Genomic DNA, 15,813 nt, shown 5'->3' with positions numbered 1-15,813 from the left:
AGGAAACCAGTACGCAAAGGTCTTGCGTTGGGAGCCGCTGCGTGCTGAGAAGGAGCTAGAAAAGGTCAATGGAATAAAGAGAGTAAGGAGGCGTGTGCTTCAAGAAGACGCTGAAGGTAGAAGGCAACTAATTAATTCAGTACTGGGAGCCTGCTCTACCCCTGGTGCTGCCAGATGAACAGAGAAGTCACAAACTGTTAAAGCATTTTTCCTTCAATGAACTACTTAACCTGGCAGAAGATAAACACACACACACACACACACACACCCTAAATACAATGTGATCAGTATTGTAATCGGGGTAAGAACAAAATGCAGTGGGAGTGCAATAGAAGGTTTGAGGAAGACCTCAAAGGAAGGAATTGTCAAAGATCTCATTGAGTAATGAACAGTTCAGCTGTCTTAAATGTACTCCAGACAACAGCATACAGAGAGGCAGGAGGTATAAACAGTGGCCGCTGAATCTATTGAATAATAATTCCTTTGAAGAATCTATTTTTGGAAACAATGATTCTCTTTTCTTCCTGCTTCCTAGTAACGAAAAAACGTGGTGTTTGTCCTATCATTCGGCATTTCTCAGCTGTCGCCACTAGGTGGCAAACGTTTCCAAACTATGGCAGGAGCGTGTGCTGAACGTCAGAGCCTGTCGGGACACCTTTTTGGGGCTCTCCAGCGCTCGCAAACCGAATCGTCTAAAACGTTCTCGTTATTGTCATCTTGAGCATCCTTATTGGTTTTATGAAATAAAAGATAGCAACGGGAACAAAATTGCATTATAAGGTAAACACAGGTTTTATTGGTAGAAATTAAAATTCTGTTCTTTTAACAATAGAACCTTCCACTCCAGACTCAGAACAAGGCCAGAGAAGTAGAGCAGCCCCATCACAGATTCCCATCTCCATGGCAACCTTTTTAGCTCCATGCACAATTAAAGCTACAGTATCAGGAAGGAAAAAAATTGGAGTACTGGCTGGGATTCATTTTTTAGAAGGGGTTAGAGAAATTAAGTAGATTCTAATTAGTGCAGCTGAATTAAAGGGGGGATGGAATAGATTTGAAAATGCTTCATATAAGCAGCCCTACATTTCTCCCCCATTAGAAAATGAAAATATGTATTTTGTGCAATTTGATGTCCTGACTTATCACTATCCTCTTTAGCTTTCTTTGACAACAGCTCTTTTGTGCCAGGCTTTCTCAAAAATCCCACTTAATTCCCCTTTAGGCTATATTTGTGGATAAAAAAAAAATCTGTTCAATCCATTAGCAATTAGATACAGACCAGATGGTCTGGAAAGTACTGGGACTCCCTCAGGATCCTGGAATGACCTCGTCTCGGGGTTCTGTGCCCCTTTTTCCTCTTCTGAAGACATTTCTGGGTTTTTTTAGTTGTCAGTGAGAAAATCTATAGAGCTCAGTCTCCCTTCATCCTGAAGGAGATTGTGCAGATTTTCTGAAAGTTTTAGGGGAGAAAAAAAGATTTAAACGGTTAAAGACTGAACGATAAAGTTTAGCAGAACAAGAGTTTGGTATACGAAGAACAAATGATTGCTGAAGGATTTTATGACTTAATGACTTTTCAAGAGTATATAATGACATTTGAAATAGCGAAGACCGGGTCCTTCGCTCCTTTAAAAAATCATTAATGAAGAAAATAAGATACTGATGGGGCCTGAGCTTTCATGTTATTTCATGAAAGCAACAGCATGGAAGACTTAGCTGAATTAAAGATGTTTCTGAGATTCCTGAGGATGGTAGCATATCACTGAGTGTTAGGATATTATCCCATGAAAGTCATAAACATGTATGTTATTTCCCTTAGAAATGCACAAGCATGGGCCTTGCTGAAATCAGAAGGATGGGAGAGATGACTTCCCATGGACACTTCCAGTCCCAGCGCCCTGCATTTTCACAAATATGAAATGTAGGTACCGTGGCACTGTTTGCCCATTCACTTTAACCATAGTTAACAGCCTGTGTAAATGGCTGGGAGAAACAGAGGCGAGCCTGTGGCCCAGCTCACTGGTGGAGAGATGCTGTCATTGCTTTAAGAAGATACTGTTATTATCCCCTTCTTTTTCATGGACAAATTGAAACAAGGAATAGTTATATGTCTTTCCCGGGACTGAATCCACCTTACATGACGTATGTTTCTCTCTATCCAGCATGCCTTTGGTTAACGACACTTACTTCATTCTTGTCTAGGCGTGGATGGGGCTGCCCCTATCCCTGGTCCAGCAACAGACGTGGGCAAAGACAGGGTTCCAGCTCCTGGCCATTCAGGATGCGCTCAGGAATGGACATGGGACATAAACTTTGTCAATGGAAATTGTTTATGTTCAGGGAAAGTGAAGATTTCTTTTTGTTTGTGGGGCAAATGTAAACTTGGAATTACTGGTGGTCATTTTTTCCATCTTGTGGGGAGAACTTGTCTTAAAATGATTATTAAAGCAAAGACAATATGTCCCCTTATACATGAATAATTTTTGACACATTGATTTAACATTTAGAGACGTCGAGACCTGGCTGAATTTTAACCAGGAGGTGGAGACAGAAAGAGAAACTGTGTCTAATGGCATGTCTAATGAGCTCTGGCAGCTGGATCCTGACAAACTCCCCTTGTACCTTGTAAGCATGGGAAGTCTTCATTTTTTTTTTAATTAATAATTTCACTTTTTATATTACCATGTAGTCAAGTTCCGACTTTTTCATGTTCAGTTCTATGCATTTTAGCACTTGTGGTAGTACCTACCACCATCATTAGGATGTGGAAAGAGTTCCTTCTGTGACCTCAAACAACTCTCTCATGCCATGACTCTGTAGCCACACCTCCCCATTCTCTTAACCCTTGGTAACCATTGATCTGCTTTCCTTGTCTATGGATTTATCTTTTTGAGAAGATCATATAAATGGAGTCACATGGTATACAGCCTTTTGAAATTGGCTTCTTTTCCTCTGTGTAACGAATTTGAGATTCACCCAAATTGTGGCGTGAATCAATAGCCTGTTCCTGTCTGTGGCTGAGTAGCAGTCCGCTGCATGGATGGATCACAATTGATCCATTTACTCATCGAAAAACTTTGGGCTGTTTCCAGTTTGGGAGAGATGGCTAGATAAGCATTTGTGTACAGGTTTTTGTGTGTGTGTGTGTGTGTGAACATAGCTTTCATTCCTCCAAAGAGCGGGAGTTGCTGAATCATATAGTAAGTATATGTTCAACCTTATTAAGAACTGTCGAAGTGTGTTTTGGATTTCCACTGCCAACGGCAAACCATGAGAATTCCAGCTGCTCTGCGTCTTCTTCAGCACTTGATGTTGGCAGTATCTTTCGTTTTCGTCTGCAGCTGAACCCCATTGTGGTTTAGGTTTGCATTTCACTTACGGCTAATGGTGTTGAACGTGTTAAAAATGTGCTGATTTGACATTTTTATAGCCTCCCCTTTGGTGCCTGTCCAGACTTTTGCCAATTTTTGAAATGAGTTTCTTTTCTTAGTGTTGGGCATTGACAGTTCTTTCCATGTTCTGGATCCACGACTTGCATTTTCTCTCAGTTTATAGCTTGTCTTTTCATTCTTTCAGGAGTTTTCTTTTACAGAGCAAACGCTTTTAATTCTGTCCCATGTATCATTTTTTAAATTGCAAATTGTGTTTTGGAGTCACGTCTAAGAATTTTTTGCCTAAACCAGGTCAGGAAACTTTTCTCTTCTAAGCCCCTGAGGTGATTCTAACACAAAGTTAAGTTCGAGAAGTGCCACCACGTCACCCAGGAACCATATATTCCATAGAAGTTAATGGAAAGCCCTGGCTTGAGACTAACCTGCAGCCGTTGCTGGATTCAGGTAGAAACAAGTACATCTGGTCAATTTGCCAAACAGAACCTTTGGAGATTAAACTGTATAAAGGACTGAGAAACTTCCTAGCGAAACTCATGCTGGAAGACAAAAATGCCAGGCACCCACACCCAATACCTGAGCTTTGCATTCGGGTGGGGAAGTGTTTCTTCGTGTAACATTGTGATGCTCTGCATTGTCTCCAGCTGAGTCCCTGTTTGAATTCTAGGAGATGACTGTAAGTCAGAAGTAAAAGAAACATTTCACCCTAATAATCTATTTGCCCAGTGCATCACCAGGATCACTCAGTGGAATCGGTGATACTGTTTAGCTAAGAGGGTGACACAGTGCTTCCCAGGAAAACCAGCAGCAGCGGGGCCCCACGGAAGGGGCAGGGCTTGGGGAAGGCAGAGCAGAGTGGGCGTGGCAAGGCTGTCTATTTGGAACGAGACACCTAGTAGAAAGAGGTGACACCTGGAGTAGTTTTAATGCTTGGATTTACATTTTTAATTAAGTCATAACACAACATAACACAAATAAAAGGTGTATACTCTTAAATAAAAAGCTTGATAAAGTTGTGGACATATATATGTGTGTGTATATGTATATATCCCCATGCAATCATGATTTAGATCAAGATACAAATCAAGTTGTATCTGCCTCAGCTCAGTCTATCCTCCGTGTGCAGGAGTAAATAATATTCTGACTCCTGTCATCATTGATGTGTTTTGCCTGTTCTCAAAGTTCACACAGTGAAGGGAATTATACAACATACACTCTTTTACAGCTGGCCTTTGCATTCAACATAATGTCCACGAGATTCATTCACAGTATTTCATGTATTTTAGTTCACTCATTTTTTCTGTTGGGCACTGTTGGGTAAAATTCCACTACATGAACACATCCCAGTTTACTTACCCATTCTTCTATTGATGGGCTTTTTGGGAGTTTCCAGTTTTAAACTATTATGAATAAGGTTGCTTGCAACATTCTTGTTTTATTCTCTCTCTGTGTGTGTATGTGTGTATGGACTTAACATCTCTTAAGTATATACTCAGGAGTTCAACTGTTGGGTCAAAGAAGATGTTTATGTTTAGATTTGGCAAAAACAACTAATATCTCAAAGCAGTTACATCATTTTATGTTGACACAGGTAGGAGTATCACATTTTAATCATTTTAATTTGCATGTCTACCATGAGTGATGGTACTGATCACCTTTTCACACACTTACTGATTATCTAGATCTCCTTTCTTGCAGAATGCCTGTTAAAGTTATTTGTAATTTTAAAATTTGCATTGTTGGTCTTTTGCTTGTTGATTTGAGGGCCTCTTTACAAATTCTGAACATTTGTCAGATGTACGTGTTGCAAATATCTTCTTCCATTCTGGGGTATAATGTTTCCCTTTAATGGTGGTTTTAATGAATGAAAAAAGTTTTATCTTTTATGGTTAAGTCCATGATCCATCTCAAGTTAATTTTTAAGTGTGTGGTATATGAATTAAAGATCAAAGTTCATTTCTAACTCATATAAATATTCAGTTGGTCCAGCACTACTTATCAGTAAGAACACCCTTTTCTCCAATTGAACGTGTTGATGCTTTAGTTTTATATCAGGTGGCCAGATATATCTGAGTCTACAGCTGGGTCTTCTCTATCCTGTTCCATTAGTCTCTTGGTCCAGTCTTGCCTCTATACTATACTGTCTTATTAGCTGCATCTTTAATTATTGGTAGTCTCCCAATTTAATTTTACTCCTTTAAGATTGTATTTTTTAAAACATCCATTGCTGTTTTGTGTAGATTTCAGAATAAATCAACTTATCCATCTACCCAAAAAATCTACTAGAATTTTTATTGGGATTTTATTAGCAGGTATGTCAGTCATGAGCATGATACGTCTGTCCGTTTATTTGGTGCTTCTCCGAGCAGTATTTTGGGATTTTCAGTGTACAGATCTTGCTGCACTAGCCCTCCGCAGATGGAGAGCACATTAATGAACTGAGCCAGAGAAGGACTTCAGGGCAGGCAGGAGACCAGAGGTCAGTGAGGGATCAGTGAACTCCAGGAAAACTAGCATCACCTAGGAATTCAGCTTCCTTCTTCTCAAGCTTCACTTACATTAACAATATATTTTTTTCTAATTGAAAATAATTTTATGCCAGCCAGCATAATAATCCCCTTTACTTAGAGTAACTGTAGATATTAACCACATCTATAAAGTACCCTCACAGCAACACCTAGATTCGTGCTTGATTAAATCACCAGCTACCATGCCCCAAACAAGTTGACAAAGAAAACCAGCCGGCATGCCAAGAATTCCAATAGCTGCCAGAAGCTGGAATAAACAAGGAATGGATTCTCCCCTTGGTCCTCAGGAGGTAGCAGCTCTGCTGACACTGTGATTTTATACTTCTAGCCTCCAAAACTGTGAGAGAATACATTTCTGTTGTTTTAAGCCACCAAGTTTGTAGCAATTTGCTAGAGTGGCCATAAGAAACTAATCAGAGGCTTTGGAGCTATAGATTTGGGAATCATGGGCAAAATGGAAGAAGGAAGAAGAATGAAATGGAAGACGTGGTATTACAGAAATGCAAGAGAAAAAATATTTCAAGAAGTGGTCTATACTATGAAATGCAAAAGGAAAATCTTGTGAGACTTGAGGAACCCCCAGGAGAAAGTGTGGGGATGGTCCCAGGAGAGTGGATAAAAAAAAGACTTGTGGCAGAAGGGGATCCATCTTGGAAAAGAAAAAGGGTTTGGGCTGGAGAATGATGCAGGCAAGAATCTGTGGAGGGATGAAGTTTTACAAGCAAAAAGGAATGAACTCCTCTTGGGAGAGAAGAGCCATGCTCACCAGCAGTCGGCTAAGTCTCACAAGAAAAGGAGCAAATCTCTTGAGAGTTGTGGGACCCCTTGTGAGACAATGAGGGGATTAACAAAATGCAAGAGAAAGATCAAGCAAGGTAAAGACTACAGGATTTTCATTAGATTTAGCAGCAAAGACAGCAGTGAGACTTTAAAAAAAAACAGCTTTAAAGACAAAAAGCAGATTTTAACATGCAGAGCGATTACTGGTTAAATGAGGACTTAACAGATAGTAATTCTAGATCTCTCTCTCTCTCTCTCTCTCTCTCTTCCCAAATGCTTGATTTTGGAAAGAAGGAAGGAAGTAATGCTGTAGTTAAAGAGATGTGCAGGGTTACTATGTCTGCTCCCTTGTTAAAGACAGAAAAGGCTAGCAAGTGTTTAAATCCTCTTCAACCATTGAAATAGCAAAGAAAAAAAGTAATGTAAATAAAAGACACTGATAAAACACAGCCCTTGAGGAAATAGGCAAGTTCATAATACAAAACTTTATGCAAGAGAAATAGTACCTCTTCCATTGTAAACACAAGCATCAGGGAAGGGTGAGTACAGATAAATCAAATAGGGGTTACAAATGGTAGTCACTGTATACAGAAATAGATTTTTTTTTAAAGTTTCTTCTGCATTGCATAGGGAACTATATTCAGTATCTTGTATAACGAAAAAGAATATGAAAACAAATATACGTATGTATATGCATGCCTGGGACGTTGTGCTGTGCACCAGAGATTGACACATTGTAACTGACTGTACTTCAATAAAAAAAAAATCGAATAGGTGAATTAAGGAAGCTGCAGAAGATCTTGTGTGATGGGCTCTGTCCTCCCTGCAAGTTGAAGGTGAGGTTATTTACTAAGAGTGAAGGGAGAAGCCTGGAAGTTTAATTAGAAGGATTTGAAGTGAAATAATAATGTTTTTGAAATAGCCAATCTGGACAATGGGAGAGAAAGCTAGTTAGGAGAAGAAAATAGAATATTTCTGCACAAAGCTGAATATGCATTTTTGTGTGAAAACTGTTAATTTATATTGGCACCAATCTGCACGTAATAAAGGTTCCTGCCACAGTGCTCGGATTCCAGAAGAAAGAAAAACAGGACATTTGGATTGATCTAGTGCTCGCATCAGATCAGTCAGGAACAATGGGAGGATAAATTAATGAGGAGAAGGACAATAGCAAAGGAATAGTTGAAATAATGGACGTATTATTTCTAGGCTCAATAGGGTATTTTTTTTTCCCCATTGGTTTTTTAGCCCTGTACTCCAGCACCTAATTGTAACAAAGGAGACACCATGTCGTCCAAGGAAGAAACGCAGTCATTAAAAGAGAACTTCCACGAGGAGGCAAAGTCATTAAAAGAGAACTTCCACGAGGAGGAAGAAATGGGGTGGGCTCGGGTGGAAATCGAGGTAAGGGCCAGAGCAGAGTGGCAGGTATGATGGTCTTGGATTCTGGGCGTGGCTATACCACTCGCTTCATTGAATTTAAATATTTAAAACAACGATTATACATGAATGCTTTTCTTGGGATATTTCTGAAGACTCGGAGCGGGAAGGGCAGAGGGAAGCGAGGACAAAGGAATCCAACAAGTGTGAAGGCGTTCCCAGGACAGACCTGCTGTGATCCCCCCCCCAGGGTTGCCAAATAAAACACAGGATGCCCAGGTAAGTTTGAATTTAGATAAATAATGAGTAAACTTTCTACATAAATATATCTCAAATATCTCATGGGATATAATTACAACCAAAAAAAGTACTCGTTCTTTATCTGAAGTTCAAATGCAACTGAGTGTCCTGTATTTTATTTGCTAAATCTGGCAACCCTATCGCTCCTCCCGAATAGAAATGCTTTACAGTTTTGCCAAGGAGTCGAAATACAGCAACATTACCCCGGGAGAGATTAAAGTGCCAGATTTTTAAGAAAAAAAATAGTCCATTTATATCTGTACCAGGAAGTTTCTTTTGAAGGAGTATTCAAACAAGATTAGATCATGAATGTGTCTCTGTGTGCATTTTATTTAGAATTAATTCTTCTTTGTTTTTTTCTACAAAAGAAATTGTATTCAGTAGTATATCCCAGAAATAAATCTGATGCTTATTCAGGTGTGACTGGATTGAAGCTGTTTCCGGATTGTGTCTGCTTCCTTCACCCTGCAGGTGACACAATGAAGTCTGTCTCTAAGTTGTGAATGAGTGAGTTCAGCCAGCAGATTGCATGGTATTCCGTGAAAACCCGCCCTAAGGAAAAATGTCGGCTGTCTGGAACTGAAGACAAAGAGAAAAGGCCTGATGAGATCTTTTAAACTGAAGTCACTAATGATGACACAGTAGAAATGAACACACACAGTCATGACTCCATGTCAGATGTTGTCCTAAGTGCCTAGTGTGTATTAGTGGAAGGGCAAGTACTAAAAGTATAAGTCAATAACCAAACACAAAATTATGAGTTCTACCGCTAGCTGTGCAAATAAACAGAGTGCGAAGAATGACAGTAAGGTCTAGTTTAGATTGCAGTACGTGGTCAGAGGAGGCTTACAGTGTTGTCTGATCCATCTTTGCAGTAAGAGGTTTCTTAAAAACTCTGGCTGGAATGTCTCATGTTGACATATAACCTAGTTATGGTCTCTGTGTGTGACACTCCTCGTGTGGGCTTCACTCTTAAAATTACCTTCAAATCTTGTGTATGTCATTAGTATGACTTGGCCATTTTAAAGTTCTACCCCTTTCTCACTGATCAAACGAATGTGAACGTGTAGCCCATCACACGACTTAATTAGTGAGATGAGGCGAAAGACAGCTGATCGCACATACGTACATTAGTGAACGCCTTCTAATTTAAAGCGGTATCTGGATCTTACTCTGAACCTCTGTGTAGAAATCACCCTGCTAGATATCTTTCCTTTCTGCCTTCTGGTGGAGAGAGAAGCTCTCCCCGGGAAAGGCTGGGCCCATATGGGAATGTCAAGCCTGGACAGGTGTTTTATTCCCTTCACTTTGTATTTGACAAGGAAAACAACACGGAAAGGAGGCTAAGATTGTGGACAAAAAGCAATAAGGCGAACCCAAGAAATAAGAGAATGGTGTAAGTTTGGGGCTGATGGAGCTGCTGTGATGACACTTTCAAAAAACTTTGAAAGCATTTTCATAATATCATCATCATCATCATCATCATCATCATCATCTTCCATTTCTTACATACTTGCACTGTGTCTGGGCCAGGGCTTCAGAAAGAATATTTCACTCAAGTTTCTTGTCAACCCCATGAGATCAGAATTATTGTCCTTGCTTTACAAATACAGAACTGAGACTCAGAGAGGGAGTGACGTCCCCAGTGTCATACAGCTCATCAAATGGAAGATCCAGGCTTTAAATCTATGTGTCTCTGACTCCGCGGTCTCTTTCTTACTCTGCAAACCTCCTCACTGAAGGGCAACTGTTCACCGTTTTCCTAGGCGTTCATGGCAATGTGGAAACTAGTTTCTTTCTGCGCCTAGAGGATGTGGAACAGGTCATTAAATGTGCAAATTGATACATGTTAAAATCAATGAATTTTGAGTGGCTGTTTCACTGATGGTGTCTTACGAGGTGCTATATTTAGTATTTGCATAGCATTAGGCCATGCCGTGCTTTGGGATAGAACAAACATATTCCCGTGAAACATATTTATTGAACACTCCAGAGGCGAATGAAACTCTAAACTATTCTTAACACTTCCATTGGTTTCCAGAGGAGCATGAGTATGCTTTCCCTTTCCAGCCCTCTCTAGTTTATTCTGGCATAAACAGGTTAGGATATGAGGTAAGACTACATAACAACGGGCGTAATTTAATATGAAGTGTTCAGAGAGTCCTTGATGAATATTTTAAGTCGTAAGAAAGAACAGCATCTGCTCCCACGTGTTTGGCTGTGTAGATCCTTTGGAGATGCTGAGAAAGGGCAGCTTCATGGAAAATTTAGCCGAGGTCTTTATGAACCTACGGCAAATCTTCACATCCAAAATATTTTATGCGCCTTCCCAGGTATATTCGTTGTCGATCGCTGTGTAACAAATGACCTCCAAAATCTCCTAAAACAACACGTATCTCATAGTTTCTGTGGGTCAGGAGCCTGGGCCTGGCTGGTGGGGCTCTCTGGCTCAGGGTCTCACCATGTGGCAATCAGGGCATAAGCCAGGGCCACAGTCAGCTCAAGGCTTGACCTGGACGGAACCGCTTTCAAGCTCAGTTGCAGGACTGTTGGTGAGCTTTGGGGCTTTGGATGGTCCACTTCCAAGCTCACTCACGTGGCTATTGGCAGGCCCGACACCCCCACTGGCTTTTCGAAGAAGACACCACTTCCTTCCCACATGGTCTTCTCCACAACAGGACAGCCTGCTCCTCCCAAAGCAGTCTCCACGCCAGGGAGAGTGAGGGATGGCAAGCAAGATGGAAATTATAGTCTTTTTGTGACCTAATGTTGGGAGTGACATCCCATCACTTTTGCACTATTCTTTTTGCTTAAAATTAAGTCACTAGGTCCAGCCCACACTCAGGGGGAGACAATTATATAAGGCCGTGAACACCACGAGGCAGACGTCATTGGGAGTCTTTTTAGAAGCTGCCAACCACGCAAACTAACACTCACTAGATCATAAGACAAACATTGTTACCATTGTTATAGCCGTGCAACAGCATTCACAACTTCTACTTTCATAGTCAGTTACATTTTTCAGAGTATTGTAGAAAAAGCTTACTACACCAAAGTCTGATGATATTTTATCAGCAGATAAAATGGGCATGTGTGCAATTCATTCAGTGGAATAGACTGAGATCTATAAATCTGGCCAGTGCTTATGCCTTGTGCGTAAGAATGGGAAGGAAAATAATAGTGAATCCATCTTGAGATGACGCTAAGAAGTGCTGGTGTTCTTGTGTATAACTTTGCAGCCTAGTTGACGTAACTGAAAAGTCAAAAGTCTATGGCCTTCGAGCTAAAGTTAACTTAACCTCAAGGTGGTCAAACCAATGACCTTGGCGTCATTAACCTTAATCAACTGAGCGCTTGATCCTAATAGTAACCATGCCTGAGTCCAACACGATTGTATGGCTTCCAGGTCAATGGCCACTAATGTCAAGGGTTAAAAAACATGGAAACAATTAAGAACAGTTTATAATGATTTTTCCCTTCAGTAACATACTTCCTAAACCTATTGTATTAAAGTTATCAGGGGTCTGCTGAACACCTAAATTCTAAATGTCTGATAAGTGAAACTCACCATTCAAAGTTGTATCTTTCAACTTCAGGATGAACCCGCTGGTTTCTAACTAAGAGTATAAGGACTATTGACACTGATAAAGGGACTTGGCTGAAGCCCCCAGGGACAGCACGTCTCCAGAGGTTTTTAAAAGCCCTGCCTGATGAACAGGTAAGCCTGCCTTTTGATAAAGAGACGTGTTGTACAGGAGCATGAGCAAAGGTTTTTAATGATGAATTCTAGCTCTTTCATTTGGTTACCATGGGAATGTGCCTCCCAGACGCCCTGCTATAGGAACCACACCAGGCTGCTATGCTCTGAAACCCGCGGCTGTGTTTGCATCAAGGCCGTGCTCCCATGGGCTACCCCTACCCAGTGAACAAACGGGATCGGGTACCAGGTCTTGTTTCTGGGAAACAGAGACTGTTTGCTGGCAAGCTTGGGCTTGAATCCTCCCCAGCAGACTTCCTGGATCTTCCTTAGACTGCTTGGCAATCTTGGATGCTTCCACCAGCCTTTTCTCCTCTGTCTTCTCTCAGGATCATACTCTCATTGCTGTCTGCCTGTTCCCCACCTTTGCTAGCTCCTTTCTGTATTAACCACGTGTTTTTTATTTCCTGTATTCTTCTGTTTTGACATCTGGGGCTTTGCTGAGCCTGGAAGGGAGGACCCTCCCAGGGTTAGCAGATTCCACGAGATGGTAAAACTTGCCCCCAAGCATGCCTTTCTTTCAAATGCAAACCAACCAACCCAAAGCCCATATATCCAGCCACCTCTGTCTTGGGCTCTTACCCCATAGGCCACAATTCACTTGCCCTAATCATCCCAAGGCCAAGGTACCAGGCAGCTAGAGACAGTCTCTAGGCCCCGGAGCTGCTGAAATTATTCGAACTAGCCAACCCTAAACCTGCCTACCTTGCCTCTGTCTGTTCCTTCCCACAGACACTGCAATAAAGGCTTTTGCCAACATTTTCCTCCACTCCTTTTGTGCCCTGACCAACCCTGGTGCTCACTGTGTGCTGTGACATGCCTCCTCTTTCCAGGGAATTGTAAGTATTATTTCCACGTCTGTGTGTCTTACCACACCTGATGAAAACAGATCCCAAGTATTCTCCTTTTCAAAATTACAGTCGGTTTATGATGTGTCAGCTTCTGGTGTACAGCATCATGTTTCAGTCATACATTTGCACGTGTATTCCTTTTCATATTCTTTTTCATTATAGGTTACTACAAGATATTGAATATAGTTCCCTGTGCTATGCAGTAGAAACTTGTTATTTCTTTTACATATAGTACTTAGTATCTGCAGATCTCCAATTCCTAATTGATCCCTTCCCACCCCCTTTCTCCCCTGGAAGCCAAGTGTTCTTAAAACACTTTCCTATTTCCTTTCAGACAGGCATCTCCCTAATTACATCCTTGCGTATTTAATTCCTTCTTGGCTTCTCTGAGGATCTAGATTAACTCACACTGCCTGCTAAAAATGGTATTTTAAAAATACTATTGAAGATGGAGGCGTCATGTGTCTCCAGGACAGGGTGACAACTCCATCTTGCCTTGTCTTCAGATTGTTCCAGAAGAAGAAATCTATATTTTTAAAATATTTTTTTCAAATTTATCACAAATGCTGTGGAGATCAAATAAAATATCAAAGGGCTGGATGCGACTCATGGAGTGAAAGAAAAGGGCAGAGTCAGAGTGTGGAATTCCATGCAGAGGGGGAGTTCCTGGCACGGGAGGGCAGCAATGGTCATTTGAGAGCACCTTTCTGTACGTCTAGGGGTGAGAGTTGTCGGTAGGCAGGAGAGGCTGGACAGTTCAGCAGAGCCCAGGTTAAGGAAGGCTTTGTCAGCCATTTACGGAGTAGTGACCTTCACTGTTTAAGGGTCTTAAGCAGTGGAATTAGAGAGCTGATCTACCCTTCAGAAAGAGCCTTTCAGCTGCAATACGGAGAAAAGACTCGAGTGTGTCATAACTACTAAATTGGAGACCATTATTTGCACCTCTTCAGAGGTATCATTTTCTGTGACAATGAAATGTGCTTTGTGGACCATGAACAACAAAATGGAGTTGCTTATGTCAAAGGAGCTAAAACGGAGCCAGGAGGCCATTCAGGAAGTAGAACTTAACATATGTCCGTACCCCGATGCAACGTGAACTTCCGACCTGGCCAGCGACGGGCCGCCTGGAACTTATTTAAGATGGGAAAATGCAGCTTGGCCACCAGTCTGCTGCTGATGGGCTTCTGAATGCCTGCCGGCATCAGTCGCAGTTCTGCAGAACAACCTAGGGAACTTCTCTGGAATGTCTGTGTCTGTTGTCTTCCTAAACCTTTGCCTTTTTACTTCCCTCGGGGCACATTTGAGTTGCTGCTTGAATCTGTACCTCCCAAATTGCAATTCCTAAGACCCAGAATAAACCCTTCTTATTTGTAGCCTTCTGTGTTGCTTGGGTGACAGGTTCAACCTAAATCCTTGGGCCATCTCAACTTCCATCCCCATCTCCTGAACTCAGTCCCCACCTCCAACCTGGCAGTTAACTGGAAAATAATTCCAAGGGTAGTGGAGACAGCCCACCACAGGCGAGAGAATACACACACACTCACACACTCACACACACACACACACACGCTCTGTATTAGTCATTAATCGCTCCAAAACTTTTATATGTAAACTTAGCTTCTTAAAATAACAACAAATATCATTATCTCACTGGTATTATGCGTAAGGAATTTGGGACAGAGCTTAGCTGAGCGATTCTGGCTCAGTGGTTCTGCAAAAGGTTGCAGTCATGGTGTTGGTGAGGGGTGCAGTTATCGGAAGTTTTAACTGGGGCTGAAAGAACCACTTCCCAGATGACTCACGTAGCTATTGGCATGAATTGGAACTGAAGCCTCAGTTCCCCCCATGTGGACGTCCTCAAGGACTGCTGGAGTGGCTTCATGATATGTGGCTGAAACCAAATATCACCCCAGCCTTGAGATGCCTGCCTATTACTGTTAAAACCTTCATAGTTTTAGGGTGTACCCAGAGGAAGGAAGCACAAGTTCGGAGAGGGAGATCTGATTGGTTTGAACTGAGTTAATCATTCCAAATTTGGCCAACACATCATCGTTTTTGTTTAAACTTACATGCAAACATCTGAATAGAGTGACTTACCAGGAAACAGTCTGGGAGCTCAGAGTCTAAAGTCACAGTCAGTTCTAGAATAAACTTCTATTTTATAGAAGTGAGTTAGCTGTCATGAATGGTGAAATAGATACATGACAGAAAGGTGCTGGGGGGTGTGGATTAGTTACATCTTATCCTTGGTCCCCAAGATTCTAGGGGGACAGTTTTGGTTTGATGAATTACCCTAAGACTGTCAAGGGATCTGGTGGGCCGGTGCACAGGCCAGTAAGAGAATTTACCAAAAACAAAGAATGAAAATAGAAAAGGAGTTTATTAGGTACACTGTCACAGACAACAGCGGGCCACACAGACAAGGGGTACCTGTGTGAGCCCCGATAGTTAAAGCTTAGAGTTTTCAGTGGGAAAGTGATGGTGAACACAGAGGGCTGCCTGATCAGCTTGTGCACAAGTTTTTGATTGGTTCTGGGCTGGTGAGAAAGTTAGAGTCCGTGAAGGGGCAGTGGGATTTATGACTCCTACATGGAGAAGTCATGACTTGAAACAAACCAGCCTGAATGACTGTGAGGTCAGGCCTTACCTAGGGCTATTGGTTTATTACACCTGGGGGAACATACAGGAGGAGGTAGGCAGTCTCATATGCTGGAGGAATATCAAGGGGGGGGTTTGTTAGGTCACGATTCAGGGTTGTTTGTTGGGCTAAAGCAATTACATGCTGGGAAAGGAATGCTCTTTGTGTTTTCTGGTCTATGTCTTCACGA

At 41.6% G+C, this 15,813-nt stretch overlaps 1 long non-coding RNA gene across 1 annotated transcript; it reads left to right on the top strand.

Moving 5' to 3' along the window:
- Nucleotides 1-474: 474 nt before the first annotated feature.
- On the top strand, nt 475-2,601 carry LOC107033975 (uncharacterized). The gene is made up of 3 exons (XR_012076343.1): nt 475-780; nt 1,820-1,921; nt 2,508-2,601. It is a non-coding gene; the product is annotated as an uncharacterized lncRNA (long non-coding RNA).
- Nucleotides 2,602-15,813: the final 13,212 nt, after the last annotated feature.

This window comes from Vicugna pacos, chromosome 9 (assembly GCF_048564905.1).
Source record: "Vicugna pacos chromosome 9, VicPac4, whole genome shotgun sequence".
Taxonomy (NCBI): domain Eukaryota; kingdom Metazoa; phylum Chordata; class Mammalia; order Artiodactyla; family Camelidae; genus Vicugna; species Vicugna pacos.
This window is presented reverse-complemented; position numbering and strand designations above follow the sequence as displayed.